This window comes from Pongo abelii, chromosome 10 (assembly GCF_028885655.2).
Source record: "Pongo abelii isolate AG06213 chromosome 10, NHGRI_mPonAbe1-v2.0_pri, whole genome shotgun sequence".
Lineage (NCBI taxonomy): Eukaryota > Metazoa > Chordata > Mammalia > Primates > Hominidae > Pongo > Pongo abelii.
The window spans coordinates 25,461,787-25,487,591 of NC_071995.2; the positions used below are offsets into that span (position 1 = coordinate 25,461,787).

At 36.4% G+C, this 25,805-nt stretch overlaps 1 protein-coding gene across 7 annotated transcripts in view; it reads right to left on the bottom strand.

The window, feature by feature from the left end:
- SOX5 (SRY-box transcription factor 5) overlaps positions 1 to 25,805 on the bottom strand; it is a 1,035,411-nt gene that overhangs the window by 680,991 nt on the left and 328,615 nt on the right. For 6 of the 7 annotated variants that reach the window (XM_054526954.2, XM_054526957.2, XM_054526958.2 and 3 more), the window contains one exon: positions 1,475 to 1,549. The exons of the other annotated variant lie outside the window; for it this stretch is intronic. The gene's annotated coding sequence lies outside the window, so the exon portion shown is untranslated. The remainder of the gene's footprint in view (positions 1 to 1,474; positions 1,550 to 25,805) is intronic. 7 annotated transcript variants of the gene reach the window in all.

The following is a 25,805-nucleotide window of genomic DNA, read 5'->3' on the forward strand; positions in this document are numbered from 1 at the left end:
AAGTGTATTCAATTTAAGGTCAATATTTATATAATTGTTGGATGACAAGAACACCCACAACATTTAGCTTCAACTTATTTGGTTTTAATGTTTATTTCCATAATATTTGCAAACTAAAAATTTGGGAATGTTTATTATCAGAATATTCTTCATCAAAGTATCATTGAAAAGTGGTTCTTAACTCTGCAAGAATCAGTGCACACACACTTACTTTGGCGTATCATTTTAAATACAGCTTTTTTGCAGGACTCTTAACTAATTTAGCTAAAAGCAGAGAGTTAAGCATATGCATTGCATGAAGATATACTCGAAATTTATCTTCCCTTTAAGCTGGTAAGCAGTGTTCTCTCAAGGTACATGCCAATAAAAATTTGTCCAATCCCTAATGTCCTATTGTTCATGCTAAAAAATAACAAAATCCCTGAAGCATCCAGATAGCATAACTTTAAGCTTAGTTCCTTTATGAGTACGTCGTTTTAATTGAAGAGATCTGATCACACTGAAGGACAAAGACATTTATCTCTCTGTATAATGAAAACTGAAAAAGCCACTGGTAGTTGTTCTACGAAGACCTGGATGTGGAGGAGCTAAGACACACTCCAGGGGAGCTGTGGAAACAGTAACACGGGAGGGGTTACAAGGAAGGAGGGCTTACAAGGAAGGAGAGGACCACCAAGTCTTCACTCATAACTAAGCAATAATAGTGAGAGTTGTGAGCATTCTTGAAACAACCAAAACACATCCCTGGACCAAGGAATGAACACACAGCCATTAGCCACATTCATAGCAATGGGGACTTCAAAGGCCAGTGTGGCTCTAGCTTACTGAGAAATGTGACTAAAACTAACCTTGCACAATGACTGCTGAATGCTCCCAGGAGACTCTTTGACTATTGAGATCTTTTATTTACATAGAAATTGATTTAATTAACTCTCATTTCATACATGGTAGTCAATATTCTGTAGTTACTGTTAGCGTTGGCAAACAGATTGACTCTGAAGAGTGTCAAGAGCTTTTAGAGGTGGACCCCAGCACAGAGTATATGGCAGAGAAGAGAAGAAACTCGATTTTCATGACCTGGGTGCTCCCCCACTACAATTACATATTTATTAACATTCTACATGTTTTAAGAATTTGATTCTTAAAAGTCATTAAGGGAAAGTCATTAAGAAGTTTCATTTCAAAACAGTTTATACAAGGAAAAAATACAGAAAAAATATAAATTCAGGCATCTATGTAACTTACGTAAGATTTTTTTTCTATTCTTCATAGTTTTTTAATTATTTTCATCTTCAAACTATAAAAGGAAGATACCCAAATGCTCAGCTTCTTACATTATTAGAGTGTTATTCATAATTTGCAAACTGAGAACAACTCAAGCACATGGAAGAAATAAGCAAGTGACAAGAGATTTGAGAATTGTAAAACTGATGGCAAAACAATGACCAGCAAATGGTAATGTAAATGTCCTGACCTGCTGAGTCTCCCAGTCCAATCTCTCCCACTCCCGGTGTCCTGATGTCCTTGATATTATCTATTTCTTGAAATGCTAAAAAAAAAAAAAAAAAAAAAAAGAAAAAAGAAAAGAAAAATTGAAACAAAGAAAGAAAACATTAAGTGAGAAATCAAAGTAATTCCAAATACTCAAATAAAAAAACTGAAAATCATAAAGATAGTTAAATGAGATTTCTATTGCAAAATGTTGGAAAAAATATTAAGTAATTTCATTATAATAATTTTTTTTCTAGACCAGATTCATAGCCATAAAACAACATCAAAATCATACAACTGTGCTAGTTACTGGCCAATGAATGAAAAATCAATGAAAAACTAAAAAATTTTTATTAATGACATTTCAAGATACAGCGACAACTGAAATGTAAAAATATGAACTAATTATTTTGGAGCCATCAATTAAATCACTTAAAAGTCATCATATGATTAATTCAGCCATGTGAGCATGCATGTGTGATGCACGAACTCACTCACACAAGTGTGTGTGTATAGCCTGAAGTGATCCTAAGCCTAGTTTTACTGAGACAATTACAACCATTTTTTATAGTCCATGATAGTTTAAAATATATATATAATGCAATATTACTTAGAGCTACAATACTTTATGCAAAACATTCTAATGGGCACTGAAATTTATGGAATACATATGTGTATACATTTATAGAACAAAATTTATGGAATACATGTATATGTATAAATTTATGAAATAAAATTTATGCAATACATAAGCATTTAGCAAAGCATGGTGCTACATTGTACTAGGACACTAAGTTATAGAAGAATAAATACTTCATAAACCCACTGAATAATTTCCAGGCAAAAATACCAACAATAGGAAGAACAAAATAAAAACAGAAACACTCTATAAGTGGTCACTTTATCAGAGACAGACTGCAGTGTCATAACAGCAGAATTTAATTATTGATTTCCAGGAATGTTTGTGCAAATTTATCTAACCTCTTGGAGGCTTATTTTCCCAATCTACAAAATGGCTTCATAAGCTTGTCACGAACCCCATATCTAAGTTTTCAATACATATAGCTATTTTATTATGATTTTATTATTTATTTGTGATTGTTGAATATGTTTTATATGGAGAAGTTCATCAGCTATTGTCTGCTTTTTAAGGTTTGGCCACCAAAATGACTACATTATATGACTTCAAGATGTTTAAGCATTTATTAATTATATGTGGGATCTTGCAACAAGCTTATTAAAATTGTATAAATAAAAAGCTTATCAATTTTTTATCTTAGGTTGGTCCTATATTATCAACCAGATTATGCAGGTCAGTATTTTAATGACAATACTTCAAATTGTACTTTCAGGAAAACAGAATTTCACTTCTGAAATACTGGTCTAACATACCAGAGCTGCAGACTTAGAAGTAATCTAAGACCAGGTGACTTGTGCAACTTCTATTAATTTATATTCTTTTTCATTTTAAAGAGCCTAAATAATTTTGGAATATTTAGATTCTTTTAGAGTACATAAAATGGCAAAAAGAATTACACTCTATAACCAAGTAGGATTTATCCCAGGAATGCAAAGTTGATTTACCATATAAATATCAAACAACATAACATACCATATTAATAAAGGGAAAAATCATACAATATCTCTATAGATGCTGAAAAGCATCTGACAAAATCCAACACCCTGCTTTAAAACCATCAAAACATTAAACAAACTAGCAATAGAAGGAAACTTCCTCAACCTAGTAAAGATCATCTATGAAAAATCTACAACTATAATACTTAATGGCAAAACATTAACTGTTTTCTCCTTAAAATAAGGAACAAGAATGTTTGTTCATACCACTTTTATTCAACATTTTATTGGAGATTTCATACAGGTTCACTAAATAAGAAACAGAGAGAAAAGGCATCCAGGCTGGAAAGAAAGAAGTATGATTATCGCTATTTGTAGATAACATTATTATTTTTACTTAGAAAATCTTAAGGAAGTAATTTAAAAACTGTAAGAGCTAACGAACAAGTTCAGTAACGTTGCAGGATAGTTGATCAATATATAAAAATCATTTGTATTTCTACACACTAGTAATGAACATTCTGAAAATGATATGAAGGTAACAATTCCATTTATAATAGCATGGAAAGAATAAAATACTTCGGTATGAATTTAACATTAGAAATCTAAGGCTTGTGAATCACAAACTATAAACATCTTTGAAAAAAATTAAAGAATATCTAAAAAAATGAAAAGACAACCCACATTCATGGATGAGAAAACTTAATATTCTTAAAATGATAATATTCCCTAATTAATCTACAGATTGAACACAACTCTTATCAAAATCCCAGTTGGCTTTTTTACAGAAACTGTCAAGCTGATCCTAAAATTCATATGGACATACAAAAAGTCCAAAATAGCTAAATCAATCCTGAAAAAAAAAAAGAAAAAGAAAAAGTTAGGAGATGTATCCTTCCCAACTTCAAAATTTATGACAAAGCTACAGTAATTAAGACATTGTGGTACTGGTATAAGGATACACATATAGATCTAACGGCACAGAATTGAGAGTACAGAAATAAACTGATACATTTGTAGCTAGTTGATTTCTGATAAGGTTGCCCAGACAAATCAATGGAAGGAAGAATAGTTGTCATATAAGTATTAATATATTTTTTAAAATCTGGTCTTTGTCCCTGGTTCCTGGCAGAGTTTCAGACATTCTTGAAATTCCCTGAGTGATAGATGTGCCTTTGTTATGCTAATGAGGTGGCACAGGGTTGTTGCCACAGATGGCCTACAGGATGGGGGAGGTTGTCAAAAGAATAAAAAATCCCGGCCGGAGGCGGTGGCTCACGACTGTAATCCCAGCACTTTGGGCGGCCAAGGCGGAGGGATCACGAGGTCAGGAGATCCAGACCATCCTGGCTAACATGGTGAAACCCCGTGTCTACTAAAAATACAAAACATTTAGCCGGGCGTGGTGGCAGGCGCCTGTAGTCCCAGCTACTCGGGAGGCTGGGGCAGGAGAATGGCTTGAACCCGGGAGGCGGAGCTTGCAGTGAGCCGAGGTCGCGCCACTGCACTCCAGCCTGGGTGACAGAGCGCGACTCCACCTCAAAAAAAAAAAAAAAAATTCCCATGTAATTAGAGTGATGGCATTTCCAGTCCCCTCCTACCTCTGGGGAAAGAAGAAGATCTGAAGATTGAGTTTAGTCACATGGCCAATTACATGCTTATGTAATAAATACCTTGAATAAAAACTATGAACATGAGCTCGGGTGCGGTGGCTCATGCCTGTAATCCCAGCACTTTGGGAGAGCAAGAAGGAGGGTGGATACCTTGAAGTTCAGGAGTTTAAGACCAGCCTGGCCAACATGGCAAAACCCCATCTCTACCAAAAATACAAAAATTAGCTGGGCATGGTGGTGCACGCCTATAATCCCAGCTATTCGGGAGGCTGAGGCAGGGAAATCACTTTAAGCTGGGCAGCGGAGGTTGCAGTGAGCCGAGATCACACCACTGCACTCCAGCCTAAGCAACAGAGCAAGACTCCATCTTAAAAAATAAAAAAAACTACGAACATGAGGCTTGAATTGCTTCCAGGATAGTGAACATATTGCTGTACCAGGAGGGTGTTGCAACCAACTCCATGAAGACAGAAACTTGTGCTCCAGATTATTCCAGACATATCCTGTGTACCCCTTTATCCAGCTATTCATTTAAATCCTTTATAATAAAATGGCAATTGTTAAGTATAGCACTTTTTGTGAGATAGGTAAGTTGTTCTAGTGAACTATCAAACCTTAAAGGGGTTCTTAGGAACTCCCAATTTTGTAGCCAATTCTGCCAAGCAGAAATAAGGGTAGCTTGGGGACCCCACTTGCAGTTGGCCTTTGAAGTAAGGACAGTCTTGTTGAGGACCTTGTCCTTGAATTTGTAGGATCTGATGTTAACTGCAAATAGTTAGCATCAGATTGAATTGAACTACAGGACACCCAGCTGATGTAAGAGAATTAGTGTTAGAACGTAATACAATCTTCAATAAATTATTCTGGGATAACAAAATATCCACATGCAAAAGAATTAAACTGGACCCTTATCTCATATATAAATAAGAATTAACTCAAAATGGATGACATACACCTACATGTAGAAACTAAACTATAAAAGTCTTAGAAGAAAATGTAAATATTCATGACCTTGGGTTTAGCAGTGCGTTGTCAGACACAATACCAACAGATATGTCAAGCAACAAAAGAAATAAACGGATACATTGGACATGAAAATTAAAAACATTTCTGCTTCTAAGGACACTATCGAGAAAGTGAAAAGACAACCTACAGAATGGGAGAAAATATTTGCAAATGATATACTTGACCAGGGACTGACTTACATCCAGAATGTATAAAGAACTCTTAGAACTCTATAATGAAAAGTCAAATAACTAATTTTAAAATGAGCAAAAGATCTGATAGACATTTCACTAGAGAAGATGTACAAAGAAGATGCTCAATATCATTAGCCATTAGAGAAATGTAAACCAAAGTCACAATGACATGCCACTATATATCCACTAGGATGGCTATAAAAACAAGATAGATAATTACAACCACTGGTGAGGCTATAGAGATGTGGGAACACTCACAGATTGCTGGTGGAAATATGAAATGCTGCAGCTGCTATGGAAAGTGGTTTGCAATTCCTAGAAGTTTACAAATAGAGTTACCAAAATGACCCAGCCATTCTACTCCTAAGTGTATACCCAAGAGAAATAAAAACCTATGTCCACACAAAAATGTGTATACATATGTTCATAGCAGCATTATTTATAATGGTCAAAAGTTATCAATAATCTAAATTTTTTTAACTAGCTGACAAATGAATAAACAAAATTTGGTACATCCATTACAGTGAAATATTATTCAGCCTTAAAAAGGAATACAATACATATTACAGCACAGATGAATCTTAAAAACATTTTATCAAGTGAAATAAGTCAGTGACAAAAGACCATATATTGTATAATTCTAAGTATAAGAAATGTCCAAAATAGGCTAATCTATAGAGACAGAGAGCAGATCAATGGCTACCTAGAGTTATGGGGGAACACTGGAGGAGTAATGGAGAGTGAAAACGAGTGCAAAGCTTCTTTTTGTCAGATGGAAATATTTTAAAATTGGGTAGTGGTGATACTGAATAATCCATGAACTTACTAAAAAACATTGACATGAACACTTGGAATGAATGAAGTGTATGGTACATAAATTGTAACTCAACAAACAAGTCTTTTAAAAATTACATACTATGAAACAAAAACACATTAACTTAGTCTCATTATCATTTTTTTAAAAAAAGTACACACATCTACCTTGAAAAATCTAACAATGTTAAGATAATATAAAATAAATGTAGATTACTCCCTGATACATAACATTAATGGCATACCATGGCTAAAAAGTAATAATAAAATGTGTAATAGGAAGACGTTCTACTTTTAAATTGGTCTTCAGAGATTAGTCTTTCAACAGTACTCAAGTATTGTAATACAATCCAAGTGTCACTGTTTCTTTATCAAGGCTTAGACTGTAGAAATATTTTTTAACTCAAAGTATGGCAACTTTTAGAATACAATTTGTTAATAGTTGGAAATCATAGACATTTTAGAATTTTAAAACCATAGAGATTTTTGAATTATCAATTTGAGAATGACTGTTATAAAAGAAAATTTTAGCTGCAAAACCAAAATAGATAAATACATGAGAAAACATCTGCTTTAAAAACATCAAATTTTGAAAGAGGGGGAATAAGAAGGGGATGATTAATAGGGTTCAAAAATACAGTTAGAAAGAATAAGATCTAGTGTTTGGTAGCACAATAGGGTGACTACAGCTCACAATAATTTATTATATATTTCATGATAACTAAAGGAGTGGAATTGAAATGTTCCTAACACAAAGAAATGATAATTGTTTGAGTTGATGGATATCCCAATGACCCTGATGTGATTATTACACATTGTGTGCTCAAATAAACATATCACATGTGCCTTAAAAACATACAACTATTTTGTCTCCATAAAAATTAAAACTTCTAAAAACATCAAATTTCAGCGACATAAAATTGAAGTTCCCCACTTCTATCTATTTAACCTTTAATTTTAATATGAATGCATTTAATGAAATACTCAAGAGGCTACATATCCTAAGGGACTAACATTTATCCAATTTCATGATCATAAGAGTTATATGATTAAACAGCCTCAATTCCAGTTATACCGCCTAAGTGTCTAACCTCTCTGTTTAGTTAAAACATATTTTACTATTCAAGTGTATTTTCTGCTACTGAAATTTAAATAAGGCTCCAATCCCTTCACTAAAGTGTACATGCACATTGCTTTGAGTTAAATTGGGGATTTGTTGAACAGAAACCATCCAACCATTCATCTGTTCATTTACTCAACAAAAAGTTCTTGAGCACTTATTATAAGATATTGCATATAAGATAAGGCAGAATGGAGAGAGAAAAATAACATGTACTTTGGGATCACACAGATGTAAGCTTGAGTTCAGGCCTCAACTTATTATAGGTGGTAAAACCTTTCTGAGACTTAGTTTCCTCATCTTTAAAGTGATGATTAATTGAACTAATGGCTTACAAAACTCAGTAATTAATGTTAATAGTTTTTCTTTTCCTGCCTATTTGAAAGTTAAGTAGATTAATCAGACAAGAATTCTGTGTGTTAGGAGGTAACAGCAGATATTGTAATGTGTATAAATAAATAATGTGAGAAATTACAAGGTAGAAATTTCCAGTGATAAAATAAGTGAGATGATTTATACTAGATATAGAATATAGTATCATCATTATCATCAAGTAGATATAGCATTTATATAGTTAACCACTGAGATAAATACTTATCAAATAACACTAATTTTCTTCCAAAACATTAGTGTTCCAAAGTATTAACTTTGGGAAATAATCAGAGGATTTGTACTTTATGTAACCAATGATGCACACACATTCACACATGATATAAAAATGATTTGAAGTATAAATGCGCAATATTACAGTGCTAATTCAGAATTACAGGGATTTTTTACTTTCTTCTTTTGCTAAACTATATTTTCTAAATACTTCTCCAAGAAATTTTATAACTTTCCTAATAATAAAAGGGCTATTAAATAAAGTGACAAAACATACATAGGTTATATGTTATTATTTAAATGGGGCAAAAAAAAAAGGTTTCCAAAGGTTCTAAGTTGGCACCTAGTCCCCTCATACCCAGTCTTCCACCACAGCACACAGATCTCTACTGGTGCACCCCATCCAATTGGAAGTATCTAATTGCATCCCTGCTAGAACTTTTTCTAGCATTCTGCCTGCTCTTAAGAATAGAAAAGCAACATTTTGAACAGCAGTGCTCATCATATAAACATGAAGTTTCCTCCAAACGGTATTGAATAACCAAGCTTATAGAGTCAGAAAACTATCATTATCTTTGGATTTATATCACATTTTACTCCACTTCCTATGTAGTAGCCAAAAGTCTGAAGAAAACATGTATTGACTTACTGTGCTTCATGTTAGACACCTTATCTACACTGGTTTTTGATTTCACAACTACCCCATGAAGTACCCATGGTTAACTCCATTTAACAAATGAGGATACTGGGTTGGACTTAGTTGTCTATGGTCACATGTGACAGAGCTGAGATTTTAACTCAGGATGGCCTGATGTCAAAATCCATTTTCTTCCCAACATATCACACAAACTCTTCAAACTATGCCTGTGTATCAATTCCCCATTTTGTTTTCAAGTGTTTGCTAATGCATTAAATAAAGTAATTGTTACTAATATGGAAATGAGCTAGTCAGGTTATAGTGAAAACAATACAAAACATGAAGGCCTCCTCCACCCCATCCATCACTCCTCCTTCTTCCTTTCCTTTCTTTCCGATATAGCACTTGCCATCTCTAAAATTAGTTTTATAACCATGTCTATTTTGTTCATCGCTTTACCTCCAACACTTAAAACAGAGCCTGACTTCAAATAAGAGTTTAATAAATACTTAGTAGATGAATAAATGTATTCATGAGAACATGTGTAAATTCTTCTTTTTACTAGTTAAGTGTCTCTTGACAAATCTACTAGCCTCTTTCAGCTTTTAAATCTCCATTTCTTAATGCAATACTACCTAAGGTTGTTATAAGTTTAAATTTATTCACTCAAAAACTGCCCACTGAGCACCTACTATATGCCAGATACTATTCTAAGCAATGTGATCACAGCAGGGAACAAGACAGACAAAAATCTCTCATGCAGCTTACAGTCTGGTGAGTAAAGAAAGACAAGAATACAACACAATGTATTAAATAGCAATAAGTGCTTTGGAGACAAAAAGTTTGTAGATAAGAATCTGAGAGCGGGATCTGCAATTTTAAACAGGGTGACTAGAAAAGAAGATATATGAGTAAGGAGGTGAGGGATGTGTAAATTGGGGAAAGAACTTTTCATACAGAGTCAATAGCATGACGGCATAGTGTATTTTCAGAATGGCTGCAATGGAGTGAGCGAATGCAAGAGTAATAGGAAGTGAGGGGGGATAAGCCAGGGGGAAGGCAAGGGTTGTGTAAGGACTTGTAGGCCATAGTTAGGATACTGGCTTTTGTTCTTAGAAAAACTAAAAGCCAATGTGAAAGTTTGAGCGTAAGTGGAAAATCAGGTGACTTAGGTTTTAATTGGTTCAATATTTCTCAATGAGGTTTTTATTGGCATTCTGAGTGGACAGCTCCTCTTTGTCCCCCCCCCCTCCCCCACCCCGCCACCAAGCACATGGCAGGCCATTTAGTGTCTCTAAACTGGGCCCATGAAATGCCAGTAGAACCGCCCTGGTCTTTTGACCACCAAAAATGTCCCTATTTATTTCCAGGGCTATGTTAAGAATAGACTTAACGTAGGTCAGGGTAGAGTCTATTTTCATATTCCAGGCAACGGTTTATATTATCTTGGGCCAGAGTAGCAGTGGTGAATGTGGATTTTTTTTTTTCTGCACAGAGGTTTTCCAGTGGACTGGACGGGGGTATGAGTGAAAGCTAGGAGTCAAGGATGACTCCCACATGCTTAAAATGAGCAAATAGAAGGATGGAATTACTATTCGCTGAAATTGTGAAGACTGACTGTGGGTGGAGCAGATTTAATGGAAAAAGCAGGCGTTCATCAAGGCACGTTACAAACTACCATGTAAAAGCGATATATCTAGGTTTTATGCAAGAATTTCGCGAAATGAGGGAATGGGAACTAGTTCTGAACTGAAGGATTTTGTTAGAGCATGTTTTGGGAGGGGATAGGATTAATAGAAATAAACATTAAATAAGTGAATAAATGATTACTGATAACTAGTTGTAATATATTAGCTCTTCCAAGCAATTAGATTATGCTAAGAAACATTTAAAAAATATATAGCCCAAAGGATTGAATCTAATTGTGGGATTTCAAACAATACATGGTATGGTGGTAGGCAGGCTTTTAACATTGTTAAAATCACACTGTGCCCATATTGCTTGGAATAGACACCCTACAGTGAGACTAAGACTGAACCTTGGGAAAACAGTGGGTGATACAACTGTCCGGCACCCCATACTGACTAAGCATCACCACTTTCAACACTGCAGAGTCAACTGGTCAATATATGTGACCTTTTCTCTATTCATGGGTAATTCGAGGATTTCAAATGAAAAGCCATGTCCAGATATTATTTAGATGTTTCTTCATGTGTTGAGTTGAGTCATCCTTCCAGATAGATGAAATTATTTGAATGAACACAATAAACTGATTGGTACAAACACAGTTTAGAGTTGCTAGGAGGAAATGGCTGATTGCATCACTGTTAGAACATTTTCCAGCATTCTGCCTGCTCTTAAGAATAGAAAAGCAGCATTCTGAACAGCAATGCTCATCATATAAACATGAAGTTTCCTCCAAAAGGTATTGAATAACCAAAGTCAAAGAGTCAGAAAATATTCATTATCTTTGGATTTACATCACATTCATGAACACCATATCTCCAGATTTCTTATTAATATTCCCCATGATTAGATACAAGTGAGGTATTTACATTCCAAAAGAAGTCCCAGGCCTGGCACAGTGGCTCACACCTGTAATCCCAGTACTTTGTGAGTCCAAGGCAGGAGGATTGCTTGAGGCCAGCATTTTGAGACCAGCCTGAGCAATATAGCAAGGCCATCTTTATACTGAAAAATTTTAAAATTAGCCAGGCATGTTGGCATGTGCCTGTAGTCCCAGCTACTCTGGAGGCTGAGGTGGGAGGATCGCTTGAGCCCAGAAGGTTGAAGCTGCAGTGAGCTATGATCACACCACTGCAGTCTAGCTCAGGCAATACAGTGAGACCCTATCTCAAAAAAAAAAAACAAAAACAAAAAACAAGAAACATACACAAACGAATGAGTTTTGCTTCCGTTAGAAAATGTCTTCACGTTTCAGACTGACTCGACCTATTGTTAGAGATGCTTTTTCTGTGACACTACTGGTAGAGAACTGGACGCGATTCTTCAGGCAGGTGGCATCTCCAATCACCAGTTAGCTAAAGAACTTAGAAGCATTATGCAAAGGTGGTCGCTTGAACTAAAGTGGAAAGGAAAGAGATCAAGAAGCAGCAGTGGTAGACAGATGCCCCACTGGCTTCGCATTGTTGTTTCGCTGGAAGGACATAGTGTGTCATAACGAATTACCATTAATTTGAGCCAGCAGTACTATTAGATTGAGCCCGGCAACCCAGGATGACAAACAGTGCCTGCAAGATCATCTAATGAGGGACAAGGCTGCTTCAGTTGTGCCGCTTCACTCAATTAGTGGACAAGGCTTTTAATGCTGCTCTGCACAACTAAAGCAATTTTGATTACTTAGAGCTAAGTCTCCATTTAGAATGTTTCGGAAGCTGACACAGTTTGTTTTTTTTTTTTTTTTTTTTGCCTTTTTAAATATAAATTATCTAGAGAGTATTTGAATGGTAATAAGCTATTTGAAAGCCAATCACATTAATCCTTATTTTTGCTTAAGTAATAATGAAATATATTTTTTAAAACTTCAAATGATAGAATTTACTCTAGCAAATGAAATGTAAATAAGATAGCAAATGATTAAGAATATTCTGAGGATGTATGTGTGTGTGTGTGTGTGTGTGTGGGTGTGTGTGTGTATGCAGGCACTATGTGTGTCTCTCTGTGCCAGAATTACAGTTGGTGAATTTCACTTCATCAGCCAACATTATCAGGAGGGTTGCATATTTATTCTATATATCCACATTTTTAAAAATTTCCAGATCTTGCCTTCTTTGGCTGGGAGCATTTATATCTCATAGCTTTTGATATAGGGAACTGATGTTTCTACTTCATTATTTTTTTCACTATGTCACTGCATGAGCACTGATAAGTGCAATGGTATGACTTATTTAATATTGTGATCATTGATTTATCTCATAACTAAAACCTTACCCACACAGAGGCTACTTAGGCTGAATAAATTCCTTCCATTCTCCTTAGAAACACACAGGGTGCTCACTCTCTCTTTACACAGCATTATCCCATCTTCTAGTTTTCTGTTTAGTGTGGTGAATTCTCAGACTGCCTCCCCTGGGTGAAATTTTGCTTATTTAATTATAAGGTCATTGGATAAAAGAAATTACTCAAGTGCTAGACACACAGTAGGTATTCATACATTTTGGTTATATCGAACACAAATTCTACCCAGATAAAAAGTATAAACCTCATTGTGACACATACATACCCCCCGCTTTCTTTCCTTCGCTCAGGTGGAAGGGAATGTCAGGACCAAAATTTGAGAACATGAATCTCTAGTTATACCTAACCCATCACCAAAATCAGCTTTCCTACCAGTAATTTTTTTTAAAAGCTCAGTGCTTAAAGGAGGTCCAATACAAGCCAATTTTTCAATGATACACACAGTCACATCTTTGTTTCATAAAAGCACTATAACAACCCAAAAAATAAAGTCATTTAGGGTAGAAAATTGGAAAAAGCTTTGAAACTTTAAAACTTTTGGGCGGCAGGAAAAGCCATTAGTTGAGTAGATTAACAATTACCAGAGATTTTTTTCCCCCACTTAGAGTTATATTTCATTTTCTTAAAATAATTTCAACAATGGCTAATTTCTTGTTTCCAAAATAGTTAACTCCAAAAGCACATGCTACACACTCAGGGGATCTGGTTACACATTAGTAGAAAACTGTACATCGTTGTCATTGTTGATGTTGTAAATAAAAATTAAAGGGGAAAGACAATATGGTTCATTAGGAAGCAAGTAATATTTCCTATAATGGTGTTATATTTTTAATGATTGTAATGACTTATAAACCGGCAAATAATTTGCACAGATTCTATATCCCCTCTTCCCAGAATATATAAGAAATCACATCACTGACTCAAATTATAATTGTAAAAGTAGAAAAAATGATTAATAGTTCCATTTATTCTCCTCTCTCGCCAAAAGGGGTGGTAGGAGAAAGGGAGAAGGAATTCCTGTTAGTTGCGGGAATCAAAGAAACATAAAGTTTAAGTACTAAATATAGTGGGATAGTACCAGTAATATGTACAAGTCAGTAGGAATCAATCTCTTAAGTGCTTCCCCCTTCACTTCTCTTTGTTCTTTAGGAGAGTATTGGCCTGAAGTACCATTAACAATGATTACCATTTGGCTTTCCATCCAAGTTAATATCTAACATCTCAGATATGTTCTCATCTTCGATCAAAATTTACTTTTAAAACATATATGATATTCTCATGGTTCAAAAATAAACCATGTAAGATAACTCTGGACTCACTTCCATCCCCATCCCATTTATTCATTCACCCCCACACAATATACATTATTATTTTCTTGATTAAGGCTTATACTTCCTGTACTATTGCAGAAACAAGCAAATGTATGTATTTATTCTTACGTGCCCTTCTTTCTTATGCAAAAGACAGCATTCCATATATACTTTTGAAGTTTTCTTTAAAATTTCCACCTAACAATCTTTCTTGGAAATGTCTCCATATTAGTGCATACAGATCTTCCTCATTATTTTATTTATTCATTTATTTATTTATTTATTTTGAGATAGAGTCTCACTCTATCCCCCAGGCTGGAGTGCAATGGCGCGATCTCGGCTCACTGCAACCTCTTTCTCCCAGGTTCAAGCAATTCTCCTGCCTCAACCTCCGGAGTAGCTGGGATTACAGGCACCCACCACCACGCCCAGCTAATTTTTGTATTTTTAGTAGACTTTGGGTCTCATCACATTGGCCAGGCTGGTCTTGAACTCTTGACCTCAGATGATCCACCCGCCTTGGCCTCTCAAAGTGCTAGGATTACAGGCGTGAGCCACCACGCCCGGCCTGTACAAATACTTCTGTAGCAAGAAACAACTCTTAACTTTCTTTAAATTTAGAACTTATATTAGGGGTTTCAAAACAGTGATTGAATGAATGAATGAATAAATAAATCTACTAGATCCAACAGCAGTCTGACACAAGAGCTTGGGGATCGCTTTCAGCAAATATAAGCCTGATTTAGAGTTCTGAAGGCAGGCAGGTGTATTTAGCAATAGCTTTTTCCTACTCTTCAGAAAATGAGACAGGCTGGAGATGAGGTAAAAACCACCTTTCCTGCAGTTCCTATGTAATGGACAGGGTGCATCCTGGTTTGTGGCTTGAGGCTGCTGTGTGTCCAAGTAACACATTCATTCTGTTGTTGTAACCCTTACAGGAATGATGACTAATGCTTTGATGAAAAAGCAGAGGTCAGACAGCAAGCCCAGAAAAACCTGCCAGCACCAAGGGGGTGTCCTCAACAAGCGCCTGGGGGACATATTATTCTAACTGAACGGACCAGAGCTTCCCCAGGAAGGGAAGAGGAGAGAAATGAAGAACGTCTGTGTTCATGTTTGCCAAAAACAAAAGTCTGAGAAATCTCTGAGAGACTCTACGTGGGAGGTGAAATTTACCTATTCTAAGACCATTGTTGATTTTCCTTTTACCATTGAAGTGGACTGAAATATCACTAATGGTGAGAGGAAAGCTCAGAGGTTCTGTTAAAGAATGTGAAATAGGTTAATGCTTCTGCACCAAGATTTGATTGACTGTTAATACCAGGTTTTAAAATTCACTTGTATCATTTATAATACAAATACCTGATTCACCTGCATTCTTTTGGTGGGGGGCGGTGAGGGAACCTGGGGTGTGAATGGCCTCCTAAGCAGCAAAATCATTGCTAATATCAGCATTTTGCTGTCTCATCATCTAATTATCACATATAGGGCACTAATCGAAGCACCTCATTTAAAGTGGGAAAAGCTTTGCTAAGGGCAGATAATTCAGCACGGTATCCTTCGATGAGTACTGTCATCTCAAATCCTCTTTAAGAAGTAGGTATTGTGTAACTTATAAGTAAAATAAAAGCAGAGTTTACTAATAAGTTTCATGTTCCATTTTTTAAAGTCTCCGTAGTCACGATCATCCATTTTCCCCAAAACTGCCCTATCACATAATAATATGCATACATACAAAACTTATTTCATGTTTAAAAGGCATCCCAGAGAGATGAGATGTGGATGGGTGTGAAGAGTGGATCTGGGGAACCGAATGGGTGCAGATGTCTCCACTGACAAAGAGAAAGGCATATGGCTTCCTTCCTCCCTGGTGTGCCTGGGTCTCAGAGAGAGCTCTAGATTTCCCTGTGATAAGCTTCTGCTTTCGAGCTCCACTGGGAAGATATTTTGTATGCCACAGAAAACCAAGATGTTTGCATTCCCACCAATCCAGGGATAAAGCATTTTCCTCATACAGACACAAAACATACAGTATATGAATGTTTAATGGAGGCTAAAACTGGGAGAGGAACAGAAAACAAGAACAGAGCAGGTTAAAAAAATATCTGGTTTCTCTCTATCAAAATACTAATTAAAATTCATGTTCATGGGGATGATTATACATATGTTTTTGAACTAAAAGTCTAACCTGGCACTATTTTTTGGCCTTATTTTTGTGACAACATTTTTCTCCATATGGCATGAAGTGAATCATTTTACATCTTTTTTTAAGCTCTATGTGTTTTTCTTGTTGTCTATTCCCTCTTCTCCCACCACACACACACTGGCAGCCGCTACCAAGTTACCAAATGCCAACTCAACCCTGCAAGCTGGCTGCATGGAGCTATATAGTACTGGCATCTTCCTTTCTTTGCAGAAATATTCTGTGTGTGTGTGCATGTGTGTGCGTGTGTGTGTCTGTCTCTCTCATACATGCATGCATGCACACACCCCACATACATACCATTGAAGCACCCTGAATATTTCTCCTTCATTTCCATGCTAATCTTTCAACTCCTCGGGATTCTGCCCAGCTTCCAGTGGGTGTGCGGCACTGGCTGCTGGCCTGCTGCAGAAGACCACACCAGCTTATTTGGTGCCTCTCACCCCTGGCCTTCCTTCTCCATGGCATTCTGACAATTAGTGGTTCACTTAAGAACCGCTATAAATTAATAGTTAATCGAGCCCATATAATTAGTTTAGTCACAACAAAGTGCAAGATCCATGACTGTCCAGTGGTTCTCCCCACAACCCCAATCTCTCGTTTTAAAAATTACAGCAATCCATGTTCCCACTTTTGCAGACAGGAGAACGCTCCTTATCTGTAGTGCAGTCACACCGCCTGACCGCTTGGGTTGTAGATGGCACACGTTTTGTACACGTACTGCCTCCACCAGCATCAGGCACTGCTGAGTTTGTGTGGAAGGGCAGCAACTCCACCTAACAAATGTAACTTTAACAACAGTAAAACAACCTAATAGCTTAGCATGCCAGGGGGCTAATGTGGCGGGCCATTTACTGCTGCACTAAATAGCCCCGGTTTGATTCTCATTGCCAAGTGTCGAACTGAGAATTGCAAGGCAGGAGTAGCTCCTAATTCATTAGATAAAGGGGGTCATTGCTCATAGGGCTGGGGAAACTGTAGAAGCATAAGAAAAAAAAATAAACAAGGCATTCCCTTTTCAAAGGCCATCAAAACCCGGGCTAACCATGGTCAGGAAAAGCAGAGGCTGCTTTCTTGGCACTCATATGCTAACTTCTAACTTTGGGTAAATATGCTTTGTTTTGCAATGTTCATCTGGAAAGAGACTAGAAGAGGAAGGGATCCTAATATTGAGCCATGTCATTTATTATTTGTAAATCACTTTGACACCCTTGGAACAAAAGCAACAACACAAGAACAAAGTATATAATTCAGCCTTGGCTGTAAAATGAGCCACTGACATGTCCCTGCCAGCTATTCCGCCTTGTGTGCCCTGAAAAAGTTGCTATGGATGGTTGTGACCCGGCTAATAGGCTGGGCAGGAAAAAGACCGCTAGCAATAAAAGGGAGAACAAAATTCTTGTTAATATTGCCACATCTGATAATATTGTCTTTCTTTTTCCTTTTTATTTTTATTCCAGGCAGTTATAAAGAGTTCTAAGCTCAAACTGCCCTCAATGGTCATCATAAGGTTATGTGGACAAAACAGTTCCCCTATCTTGTTTTTTAATAGAAAAGAGAAATCATCAAAAATTTCAAATGAGATCCCTAAAATGGGACATCTTTCTTTCCTGAACATTAGCCCTAAAACAACTGATTTCTCTAATTCCTGCCATCACTCAGGTTGGCCTTGAATTACCTCCCAATAGGCCTCCCATGTGCTTCTAGATGAGAGTGTGTAATGGGGGATCTGTTAATTAACTAGAAGCAAAGTTGCACGGTGGGGATCAAACACTGGATACGTCCTAAAACTCCCACAGAGAAGATGAAATGCAGCGCAAACTTTAAAGACTTCCCGTCATTAGCTGAGACCTTGCTGCTCCTGGCCCAGACCCCTCCTGTTTCTGAGAACAATGAGGACAATGATGGCAGAAATGAAATAGTGCAGCCAGGAACAAAGGAACTAGCTATTTACCGGTAGAAAAAGAAAAAAAAGCTGGGGAAGGGGGAGAAAAACGGAGAACTTTCTTTTTCTGTGGTTCCTGTCTACTTTTAATTAATTTATGACTGCCAGGGAATTGCACAGGGAGCACACCCAAGCGCATTGTACCCCAGCTCAGTGTTAATATACGTAACGTCTTCTGTTTACTCCCAGGAAAAGTGCAACCTGCTGGAGAAAGAGAGGGACTCCCAGGAAGGAGAGAGAGAAGAGGTTGGAATGAAAGAAAATGGACAAACTGTCAGGTTGAACTTTCACACTTAAGATCAGGGTTCAAACTAGAAGATGATAAAAACAAAGGAAAACAAAGCCAACACCGTTCCAGGAGTAACATATCCTCTTAGATCACTGTAAAACGCAAGAACCATGCCCTGACACAAAGCTCAAATTTTGCAATTTTCAGAGGTTTCCTGGTAACTTTCATATAAATGTACATAAATATCATGTCAATAGCAAAAGCACATAGTCATGATATTGACTTCTTATTCTTCCCTGCTTCTTGACAAGATAAATGTAAAAAATGGCACTGAAAATTGAGAGGACAGCTGAATAACAAAACCTGACTAGTAAAGAACATGGTCCTCATTTTGCATTCCCTGTTTTTGCAGAATTCAAATCAGGAGCTTTTCCGTTATCTAAATCACAGGTTTCAATAGGATTAAGAGAAGAAATAAGAGAACCAAAAAGGTGCACAGAAAGGCAGCTCTGACCTTTGTTACTTCATGTTGAAGCTCTTACTTTGAGATGGACCAGTAGATGAAGAGAGCCATTATTCAGAGGAGCTGCTCTTGCTCTTCAAATTTCAGTTAATATGACCACACTAGAATTATTTTATTTTTAAACTTCAGTAACAAGGCTCTCTTTCCTGTTTTCAACTCACATGTTTAGAATAATCAGTGGAAACTCTGCAAATGGATGAAACAAGCAAATCCCCCAGGACTGTTTTGTGACTGATTTTCTTACTTCTCACCTATCTAATATGAAGGGTTTAGATTTTGCTAAGCTCAATCATAAACTCAACTCTAGGGGGAAAAAAGTCTTAAGCATATGGTTCAACCAACTGAAAATGCTATACAATCAAAAGGAAGTATAGGCTAGAGTTTTACCATTAGCTGCTTGTACATTCTAACCAGTATTAAAGATTAACTCCAAAACAAAGTGAAAGATACACTGTCGGTTACTGAGAAACTTATCTAATGTCTCTACACATATACTCACAAAGAGTAAGGGATTCCTCACCACGTTTTGTGATTGATACAACTATGCCGGTTACCAATGCTGATATGGCAGAATGGCATAAAAGAGTAGGAATGAAAGGGCCCACAGTTATATTCCTTCCACCTAAAAACTAACTGTGTGTCTTTGAAAGCATTATGTACTCTACTTGGTCTCAGTTTCCTTGAAGATGATAATTCTCCTGATCACTTCATAGGGCTGTTTTGAGTGTTGAATGATATATATCAAAGTATTTTTTAAAAGTCCATTTACTTTCAGTTTGACTGTCCTGAACTGTTCCTAGAACAGTGCTGGATCCAAAACAAAAGGTATTCAGAAGCTAGGAATCTACTTTAGGGTTACCAATTTCTTTGTGATTTTATAATTATCTTCAAACTTTCTGAACAAATTTGTAACTCAATCTAGGAACAATCACTTTCTAAAATCCACTTCAGATGATTCCATCTTGCCTTTCATTCACCTGTGTTTTTTCTTTTTTTTCCCTGTCCACCTACCATGGTATCTTGTGAGCAGGCTTACCATATTTTCTCCAAAGACAGTAATGGCTTACCTATTTTTTACTTCATTCATCAATTTTCATCTTCCTGTTTATGTAACATTCTATTCACACAATATTCTCTAAAATTCTTAATATACTTTGCTAACCTTTCAGAGCTTCTGAAATATGGGGATAACTCCAGAAATTTCCTTACATTTAACAAGAGTTCTATAGGTAGCAACAAAATCGAAATAACAAAGAACAATGACAGAGCCACACTTATGGCTGTAAAGATGTAAGAACGATTTCTTGACACAAAGAGAAGCATACTAATACTTAATACTTTCAGGATTCGATTAACCAACAATAAGAAAGTAAATCTATTCCTGAGACAAGGAAGAATCCTTCAAGGGAATAATCCTGATCATTAAGATCACAGTTGCTAGAGACATGCCCCAAGACAGAAAGGCAGGCCAAATATTGCTGATTTCAGGCTCTAAGAATGACTTGATATGAGTCAAACCTCCTGATTTAATGAATAATTCTATTGGTTAGATATCTCGGCAAGGGAAAAACGTATGTAACCTGGCTTTCGTGGTCACTGCAATAGCTTTGAGAAGTACCTGCATACCACTCACTGTGTTGGTATTCTGTCCGGCCTAAGTAATGTTCACATTTTTTAAAAAGTATTTTCCACTATTTAGAAATTGAGACATTCCGTATAATATCCATACTTCTGACACTTAAAAAAGAAACTTGGATGATCTGTCAATGCTATGCCCACCCTTCCACATGGAAGCAATCTACTGGTATTAAATGGAAGCCACCACGTGATAAAAACACATAGCCCTTGGGTTCATCCCAGTCCTCACCAGTCCGTCTGGCTCCTGTATAAGTTGAGTTGTTGACACCTGAAGTTTTTGAGTAGGCTTTAGGGGATTGAAGCAGTAAAATATTCAGAAACTGTTCTCAGAGCATAGATTTCACAGCTGTTCCCTCTTATGCCTAACTTCATGATGAAAGACAAAAAATATGAAAACCAATAGAAAATACAAGATAATAGTCACACAAACGAAATGAGAAAATGGATAATGTTTAAATAAATGCAAGAAAAATAGGATAAGGGTTAAAAACTTTAGAGAACATCCTAACCAATATAATAATGTGAATAACAATGAAAATATAAAAAGCACACCAAGAAAAGCTAATCAATACAAATTATAAAATTGTAGATGATTATGAAGACAAAACAAATATAAAGAAAAATTAATAAGCAAAAAGTATGCCACAGAAACCATAGCTTAATACAATGAACTAAAATTATGTTAAGGAAACAGAGGCACAATTACAGAATTGAGGATCAAAGAATAATTGTGAAAATGTGGAAAAGGGAAAAAGTTAAATTTAAGTGGCAAGTCAGACTTCAAAGTTGCACATACCTTTGTGTAAGCAAACTTTAAGTTAGCTTTGGACAATCTACCCACACAGTTGTCTTTCCAAATGAGGGTTTTCTAGAAGGCAACACTTAGTTGGTAAGGTTTGTGAGTTCTCTGAATTTGGGACATTCAAAATAAGACTGCAGTGAATGAAACTGTCAACGTTGCTATTTGTCCCTACTGGGATATGATGCAGCCAGCACAAGGAAGACCCATGTGCATATTTGGCATTAAGTAACCAGACAGGTTTTTTAATAGATCCCAGGAGAAAACAAGCTGGATAATAGAATCATGTGTCTTCAACATGCTTGAGGATGAACAGATCAAAGATCAGAACTTGTACCATGACTTTTATCTAGGAAAATGTACTCAAAATAATAAAAGAAAGGCACAACTTGCTTTCCAAACTATCAAGAACAATCTTTAGGGAAACTTTGTTTCATGAGCTCTTGGTTCATATCCAGTTTGGGCTGTCCAAATCTACACACGGAATCCGAGGCCAACTTCCTCATACTTCCTATTGTGCTAGGGCAGTTTCTGCCTACTGTTCTATAATGTGTGCTTGGGAAAAGAAAGATAATTTTAGTATCAGTTGAAAAGGTCATGCCAGAGGACCTATAATATTTCACTGCATAATTGAGAAGGCAAATATTTTGCAAAATCATATTTGATCATTTATTTTTTCAGTGTCACAAGAATCTAAAGGATTCTGTGTGCCAGAATTTCTGAAATTACTGACATTTACCATATAAACAACACAATTTTTAAAAAATTTCAATCAGTAGAATGTAAAGCTTCCTAAAATACATCACATATTTACCTATCATGTTAAAGAGAGAGGGCTAAAGATAACAATCTTCGTCACCAAGCCTGGAGTGCAGTGGCACAATCTCAGCTCACTGCAACCTCCACCTCCCAGATTCAAGCAATTCTCCTGCCTCAGCCTCCCGAGTAGCTGGGATTACAGGTGTGCACCACCACACTTGGCTAATTTTTGTATTTTTAGTAGAGATAGGGTTTCACCATGTTGGCCAGGCTGGTCTTGAATTCCTGACCTCTGGTGATCCATCCACCTCAGCCTCCCAAAGTGCTGGAATTACCAAAGTGCTGATGAGCCACCACGCCAGCCAGAATGACACCTTTTGATGGCTTATAGTTATGCTAAGAAATACCACAATTATATTTTGAAGGATTCTTAATGTTTAGAGTTGTTAAATGCTACAGTGATGGTTCTCAATAGGGGTCAATTTTGCCCCTGCCCAGGGGACCTTTAGCAAAGTCTGGAGACAATTTTGTTTGTCCCAAGTGAGGTGGGAGTGAGAGGGGGTGCTTGTGGCATCTAGTAGGCACAAGCCAAGATTGCTGCTAAACATCCTAAAACACACAGGTCAACTTCTTCCCCATAAGAATTATCTAACCCAAATGTCAACAGTGCTGAGGATGACAGAACCCTGCACTGCAATAAACTGGAATAGTCTATTACGCCTGCAGTATTTGCATGAGATTTTTGTTTTGTTTGTTTTGCTTTTTAAAATCTCCTCTGTACTGTCTCACACTAAAAAGACTTCAGGATGGCCCTTCATCTTTCTGATTTGCTACATTATTCTGCTGTGGCTTGGAAAACATTTTTTTCAAGCTTCAGACAATCATATAGCCTATGAAAGATGACATTAGAGCTATCTTATGAGTAAAGCTTAGCAGCTCAGAGGCATAGAGTAATAAAATAATTCAATATTTTCTAAGCTTATTTTGGTTCATATCTAGTCAATTAGTAGAGGTAAATAAAATAATTGAATATTTTCTAAGCTTATTTTTGGTTCATATCTATTCCAATTACTAGACTAGGTCACTGGACTTCAAATATGTGAAGGAAAGTTTCTGGTTTATTCAAAACTAAAGAACCAACTAACAAATGAAAACTCATAAAACAAAATAATAGAAACCCTACATTAATTTGTACTCTACTAATATGACTAATAATATCTTGAAAAAGGTTGAGCTAAAATGTGCCTTCTACTATGAGTAATTATCATAGCCAAATCCATATCATAAATAAGACCCAGAGGAAGGGCAAAACATTTATCTTCTTAAGAAAGTATCCTTTATTATACGTACTTAATTTTTTATGAATTTCATTATAACTAGTGATTTTATATGTTAATGATACTTAAGTCTCATCTATCTCTAATTTTCCATAGTCAACTTTATCTAGTTTATGCTTTTGAGACTAATACAATTAAATTTTTTTAAATAAAGCTACTTATATCCAAGACTTTCCTTTTAATTAGTCAAAAGTCTGGAAATTGTAACTAATAGACAACTTTGCACGATCCATTCTGGGAGTAATAAAGAAGTAACAGGCTGGGTGTGGTGGCTCATGCCTGTAATCCCAGCACTTTGGGAGGCCAAGGCGGGCAGATCACAAGGTCAGGAAATCAAGACAATCCTGGTTAACATGGTGAAACCCTGCCTCTACTAAAAAAAACACAAAAAAATTAGCCAGGCGTGGTGGCAGGCGCCTGTAGTCCCAGCTACTTGGGAGGCTGAGGCAGGAGAATGGCGTGAACCCGGGAGGCGGTGCTTGCAGTGAGCCTAGATCGCGCCACTGCACTCCAGCCTGGGCAAGAGAGTGAGACTCCATCTCAAAAAAAATAAATTAAATAAAGAAGTAACAGTGATGAATCAGGTGAAAGAACTTGTGTCCTTCTTCTCATATCTGTTAGTCTATGTACCTAGTGCTGAGAGGTGTTGCTTGATGTTCTAATCCAATACGTTCATCAATCAGACTACACATTAAATTCATTAACTTAATGATATGGAGTTACCACCTGTAAATTTGAGAAACCGTGAAGCTGAAATTTAGAATTTCCATAGGAAGAAGTTTTCAATTCCAGATTGTTGCAAGCTAGCATGGAAGAAATTGGCCAGGAAGCACAAACAGCTAATTTCTGATTCACTGCAATTGCCACCACAAAGGCCAGTCTTGGGCTGACTGATGTACACAGGACTATTTCGTTACAGTTTCCTTATCTTCTAATTAAAGACTCTGAAATGCAGTTGTGGAAACTAGGGAAAGATTATAAGCAAGAAGCAGAGTTGAATTCAAATTTGCAAAGCACTTGGTTGGCAATAAGACATCAATTCTTTGTTGAATTGAATTCAATTCTTGTTTCGAGTTCTTCAGCCTTTAACCATCGGGATTCTAGCCTGTGTTTCTGTAATGATTCACGGTAGAGGGGCTTGAAGGCATGAGTGCAGGTGAAAGTAATAAACACATGGGGGCACTGAGAGGAAGGTCAATCCCAGCCCCTCAAAAATAGGTCAGTATCTACAACTCAAAAAATATATATATATAGATCTGGAATGCTCAGTGAATCCTCTAGAAGCCTAAAACAGAGCATCAGTTGGGAAAAGATTAAGAAACTTTGCTATGGTCTTTTGATCATTAAAGGTGTACATGTCTACTAGAAAATGAGAAGCTGCCAAGAAATTGATAATTTTTGATGTAACAACTCCAGAATACAACTCCCAGCAGCTTATGTATGTTCTGAATTTACCATATTAGTGGGTATGAATAAATGTTATTGGGCATACATAAATTTCAGGCCCCTACTGGAAGTCAGGGAAGCTAAGGCATTTGATTAGTATCTTAAGAAGGATCCCAAAGAAGGATCCCTTAATACTTCCTGAGACAGAGTTCCCAAAACATGCCCTGAGTCCTGCTCTTCTAAAGTTTGGGGCACTAGGATACTCCAATATCCTACAACTTTTTGAAAAACACCTGGCTAGTTCACTGTCATATGGAACCAAATGAACCTTAGTTGATTAATTGAACTTTAATTGATCAATATGAAAGTCATTAATAATGTAAGCTTTATTCAGGTATGTAGATTATTGGATACTAACAATAAGCATTCTAAAAACCAGAAGTTAAAGTTTAATTTGTAATTTTCTTCGAAAGTTTAATTTGTAATTTCATTCAATCTAATCTAAAATGTGAACAAACTCCAAGCCTGGAAGTCAAGTCGTAAGGCTTTTTTTTTTTTTTTTCATAAGCAATCTTATAAGGAAAAAGGTAACAATTATGAAATATTTGAATTAGTCAAGTTGTATTTTTCTAAACATACATAATGAA